We start from the raw sequence: 6,422 nt of genomic DNA on the forward strand, positions 1-6,422 counted from the left end.
CAGGACTGGGCAGTGTCATTCTGTTTTCCATAGGGTCGCTATGAGGCAGAGTTGGCTCAAAGGCACCTGTGTATGCCTCGGTACATTAGATAAATAAATCCATAGAAACTCATATGTATAAGAGAGAGTTTTATATAAAGGGTAAGTGTACATTAAGAATACATCCCAATCCAGTGCCGCCCAAGCCCACAAGTCCAACATTAACCCATATGTCTGACACTGATCCACAAAGTCCTCCTCCATCTCACAAAACACACACCATGATGCTGACTGCAGGAGGAAAGCCGAATCAGTGAACGTGTAAGCATCTCAGCATTGGCAGAGGTCTCCACACGGCTGCTTAAGCACCCAGGGCTGCATCGGGGTAGGTCCATGTGGCTACTCCTCAGGGATGTCTTGCAGGAAGTGAGCCTTTCCAGCTGAAGCTGGCTAAGGCAGCTGCACCCTGGTCCAAGCATCAAAAAGCAAGAGACCCGAGAACTAGAAAGGCGAGGTTCACTGAGCCATTTATCTCCCTGCCCTTCAATTAACCCCACATACGCTTATTGGTCAGGTTGGCACAAGAAACTTTAATTATCTCAGCACCTAACAACAACAACACACTTTTATAATTCTTCTTCACGGGGATCATTTTGATAGATTTTCTAGAATGACAAGGGATAATCATGAGAGCTTATAATGAAAAAGTTTTAAGAAAATTAATAATTGCATCAGTGAGGAAAAGGTCATGAAATTCATGTTGAATCTTTTGTTTTCCCTATCCTAACAGTGCTTCTGCTCATTCTTAAAGAGTGGTGCTACCGGGAGGCAGCTCACAGCTTTGAGCCTCTCCGCTCCTTGGTTCTTATCCACTTGTTAGAAGATTTCAGGAGGACAAAATGCAGACCAGAGTCAGAGAAAGGATTGACCAGAGCGAGTGAGTTTATTGAAGGGGCTTCTTTGGAAATGAACTCCAAAGGGTCCTTCACTCCTTAGACTAAAAGACCCTGTAGAATGGAGAGCAGGACCTTTTATGCTGCTAATGGCAGAGCTCCCACCGCTGTCCGGCCTTCCAGTGGGTCTTCTGCTATTGGCTGGTTCCCTAGAGTGAACTTCTGCTTTCCAGGGATGGTCAACTTTGCATCCCTGCACCTCAGACTTCATGCTGTGCCCTTGTTTCCAGACCCACTACCCAAGAGTCTATGCCGCCGGTGAGGGAAGAGTGGACATCTCATCTTTCCCCACCAAGCCTTTTTGCTCTCTCTGGTCTCTTCCATTGATCAGGAAATGTGTCTTACCCACCCTTCACCTTCCTTTGTGTTGGGGTTCCTGTGATGATCACCTCTTTTCCCTTTGCCTATTTTATTTTTCCCCCCAACAGTTCTATTGGCCTATAATTCACATATCATATAACTCAATAGCTCACGAAGAGTTGTACAATCACCACAATAGTTTTAGAACATTTTCTTCAGTCTTGTATGCATCGCTGTTAGCTCTTCTGTACCTCTGCCATACCCCCAAGAAGCCATTATTAACCCAGTTACTGTCTCTCCAGATTTACCTGTCCTAGATTTCATATACACAAAGACATTAAAAGACAGACAAACAAAACTAACAAGAATAAAAAGGTAAAACAGATTTAAAAAACCCGCAGAACACACTAGAAAGGATCTGCCATTAGGTTAGTTAGCTAATTCTGAGAGCTAGCCAGGCCAACATCCCTGGTCCCTGGTTTGAGGAGAACGGAGATTTACCAGGGGCTTACAGTGCGTGCCCCACATGTATTTCCCCTTCACTTTTTTTTAAACTCAGTTTTATAATGTGTCAAAAGGGAGATCAAATCATAAGGTATTACATCTTGACCTACCTACATCTGCCATAATCAATGTTATGGTCTCCTCTGTCTAATAACACATCCCTCAACTATGATTCGAGGGAATTCACAGGAGGCTTAATCCATGTCTGGACTCCAAAAAATGGAGTTTGGGCTTCCACTGTCATCCATAACCTTCTGTAAACCAGGTGTTCACAAGTTGAGCTGTGATACTGTGTTAGTCTGGGTAGACTAGGGAAACAAATCCATGGACACACATATGTATATAAGGGAGAGGTTTATACACAACAGAAATTTAACATTGAGAAAACATCCCAACCCAGACTAGTCCAAGGCCATAAGTCTGATATCAGCCCATCTGTCTGATACCAATCTATAAAAGCCTCTTCAGACTCATGAAACACATGCAATGAAGCCAAATGCAGGGCGATCACAAGCCAGTGGGTAGAAAGTCTTTGGGTCCAGTGGCATTGTAAGCATCTCAGTGCTGGCAGGAGTCTCTCTGTGGCTTCTCCAGCTTCTACAGTCTGGTTGCATCCATGTGGCTTGTCTTCTGCAATGTCTCCCAGGAAGTAGCAGAGAGAGAGAGGTGTCTTCCGCCTCCAAGGAGGAAGTACCAGATTACCAGATTTCCCAAAAGAAGGCCATACCCACACAGAAGTCTCATTGGCTAACTCCAGATTGACAGCCTAGACTCCACCCCTACACTCTCAGTCCTTAAACTGTCACCAGATTAGGTGACTAACACAGATACCATTCCTTCCTTTAGATTTGAATTTTATTATTTACAATCCTTGGATCACACAGGCTAGTGTCCTCCTTCCACGTGTACCTAGTTGACACATCATTTAGATGGCTGCTTGTTTTAAGGCAAGTCTTTAAACTCCAGATGCTATTCTTTTCTGAGGGGTGGACACCGTCTAGTTTTCCCACCAGACTTTCCTATACCATCCATACCTTCAATCATCTTTTCACGAGGTCGAGCAGCAAGCAGCCTTTTGCCCATTTCTGTCTAGTTAACCTTCAAGTGAGACAGGGCAATGGAGTAAAGGAAAAGATTTGGACCGAGCGTACGTAGGCTCTATGACTTTACCTTGGGATTGTTTCCCAGAACCTCTTACCGCCCCCAGAGGAAGTTCCTGAGAATCTTGTTCGTGCATGAACTCTTGAAGCCGCTTGGTATGCGTAGTGGAGAAAAGGAGTACCAACACTGGCCACACTGGCTTGGAAGGATTTCTTTCTCCTTAGTAATTTCTTAATAAAATGTTCTTTCAATGTGCTATGTCTTCCAAAAATAAATCTTTCTCTTGGTAAGACAAGATCTGAATTCCAAGACCAGTAGCAAGGTTGTCCTATGGGAATTTCACTGGAAAATCTTACCCCATCTACCCTACAGCCCTGATCCTGCACCTAAGTGGTATTTTTTGTTGTTGTTTTTAAAATGCAAGGAATATTCATAAAGAACATGCTTGGTGTGCCTCAAAGTTGCCAATACTCATGCTTTGATATTGTATAAATCAAAGAGCACCGAATTTTTGTAGCAATACCTTTTGATTTCCCATCAGATTAAAAAAATCAGTCTACTTGTCATGCAAGAATGTGAATTTTTTGAAGGTGGTGCTAGTTTTATTCCCAGAACCCAGCATAAAGTTTAGCACATAATTGCTATTGAGAAATTTTTGTTGATACAAGAGTGAATGAAGAAAAGTTATTAATGAATGAAAAGGCTAGTAGGGCCAGGTATTTAGAAGGTTAAAGAATTCAAAGTAAATAAAGCTTCTTCAAAGGAAAAATTAATGTTTTTGTTCTTTTTCCCCTCTGGCTACAAAAGATTATATTTCATGATAAGTGTCTATGCCATTGACGTTGCATCTCTTTCTGGGAGTTCTGCTCTTGCTGAGATTGGAGAGCAGTTGCCTCATCTCCCCGTGATAAATACTGTGATACTGGTGGTTTTAGACGAGTATTACCTCACCTTGCACAAGTTCCTGGGTGCAGGCCATCCTTGCTGTTTCAGCTTGTTTTCATGCATTCTAAATTCAAGTTCTTGTAGGAATTTATTAAACTTGACTGCGTGTATGAAGCAAGCTCTAGTAACATAGTGGATTGCATTGGGCTGCTAAAGACAAGACCACCAGGTGCTTCTAGTGAGAAAAATGAGGCTTTCTATTCCCATAAAGACATACAGTCTTGGAAACCCACTGGGTTGCTATGAATTAGAATCAAGTTGATGGCAGTGAGTGAGTGATAGATATAGCTATGATTGGACCACCTGAAATTATATATGGAATCTTGTCAGTGACACAGCGTAAGCACATGTTTTCATGAGAGACGATCACTAGTTTTCATCAGATGCTCTAAGGAGTCCTGGTGGCACGGCGATGAAAGAAGTAGGCTGCTAACCCAAAGGTTCAAACCATCAGCCCTTCCATGGGAAACAGACAGAACAATTGATCTCCATTACGAGTTACAGCTTTGTAAAACCTCATGGGACAATCCTACTCTGTCCTATTAGGTTACCATGAGTTGGGATTGACTTAACAGCAGTGGGTTGGGTTGGGTTTTTGATGCTAAGGCCTATGTGTTCCAATTTTAAGAATGATGACTGGTGAAGGAGGGAACAAATAGAGAGGTCTGCGTGGCCGGCCCCAATCCCAACTACATGGACACTCCCCTCCCTGACCCTCCTCCCCTCACCCCCCCAGAAGAATTCACTTCAGAGGACAGCACTGAAGCTACAGCCAGGGAGAAGGGCTCATCCAATCAGACCACATAGGAGCAAATGGAGACAGGAGGGATTGTGGAACACATCCTGGTCCGCCAAGCTCCGAGGTCTAAATACAGGCATAAATATATTTATATATAATGATAGGAAAATAGATTATGTACATATATTTATATGTTAAGTATTAATGTAGCAGATGGACATTGGGCCTCTACTCAAGTACTCTCTCAATGCAAGAACACTTTGTTCTATTAACCTGGCATTCGTGATGCTCACCTTCCTGACATGATCACTGAAGACAAAATGGGTGCATAAGCAAATATGGTGAAGAAAGCTGATGGTGCCCAGCTATCAAAAGATATTGAGTGTGGTGTCTCAAAGGCTTGAAGATAAACAAGTGATCGTCTAGCTAAGAAGCAACAAAGTCCAAATGGAAGAAGCACACAAGCCTGTGTGATCATGAGGTGTCGATGGTATCAGCTCATGGTATCAAGCATCAAAGACCTGAAATCATATCAATGTGAATGAGTGGGTGTGTGGAGTGGAGACCCAAATCTCATCTGTAGACAATTGTATATCCCCTTACAGAAGGGTCATAAAGAAGAGACGAGCCAGTCAGGGGGCAGTATAGAACCGATGAAATATACAACTTCCCTCTAGTTCTTTAATGCTTCCTCTCCCCAACTATCATGACCCCAATTCTACCTTACAAATCTGGTTAGACCAGAGCATGTACATGGGTACAGATAAGAGCTGGAAACACAGGGAATTCAGGAGAGATAAACCCCTCAGAACCAATAATGAGAGTAGTGATCGATACTAGGAGGATAAGGGAAAGGTAGGGGGAAAGAGGGGAACTGAGCACAATTGTGGTAATTACATACTCTGCTGTCAATTTAAGAGGATTATGAGTGAAGGGGTGGAGTCTAGCCTGTCAATCATTGTATAGCTGATGAGGTCTCTGTGTGGGCAAGGCCTTCTCCTGAGGATTCTGGGAATTCCTCTATTTCCTCCTAGGAGGCAGGAAACACTCTGTCTTGGGTCGCTCCCTTCGAGACATTTCTGAGGAGAAGCCACATGAAGCTAACCTGAGGCAGTCAGAGTTTTGGAGCTGAAGGAACCTCATGGAGCCCCTTGCCAGGGCTGAGATGCTTACAGACCCACAAGACTTCCCTCCCACTGGCCTGTGATCTTCCTGCATTTGGTGTCATTGCATGAGTTTCATAAGTCTGAAGAGCACTTTATAGATTGATATCGGACATATGGGCTAATATCGGACTTAGGACTTGATCTGGACTGGGCTGGAATGTTGTTTCAATATTCAACTGCTCTTGTATACAAAGCTCTTTCCCATACACATGAGTGTCTCTATGAATTTGTTTCTATAGTCTACCCAGAGTAACACAAAAATGATCTACATATAACACCCTCCCAGAGGGATGTACAACAGAAAAGTAAGGAGGCATCAGTCAATGTAAGACATGAAAAAAATAATAATAATTTATAAATTGTCATGGGTTGATGAGGGAGGGAGGGTGAAGGAGGGAGGGGGAAAAATGAGCTGATACCAAGGGCTCAAGTAGAAAGAAAATGTTTTGAAAATGATGGTAACGTATGTACCAATGTGCTTGACACAATGGATGTATGCATGGATTGTGGTAAGAGCCGTATGACCCCCCAATAAAATGATTAAAATGACATGAAATAGCAACCATAATACATAATTGATCAAGGATTCACGAGGGTGAGAGGTGGGAGGGTGGGGGAGGGAGGGGAATAAAGAGGATCTGATACCAAGGGCTCAAGTAGAAAGAAAATGTTTTGGAAATGTTGATGGCAACATATGTACAAGTGTGCTTAATACAACTGAATGATGCATTGTCA

The sequence above is a fragment of the Echinops telfairi genome, unplaced genomic scaffold (assembly GCF_000313985.2).
Source record: "Echinops telfairi isolate 266 unplaced genomic scaffold, ASM31398v2 ScPeMD7_9;HRSCAF=40, whole genome shotgun sequence".
Lineage (NCBI taxonomy): Eukaryota > Metazoa > Chordata > Mammalia > Afrosoricida > Tenrecidae > Echinops > Echinops telfairi.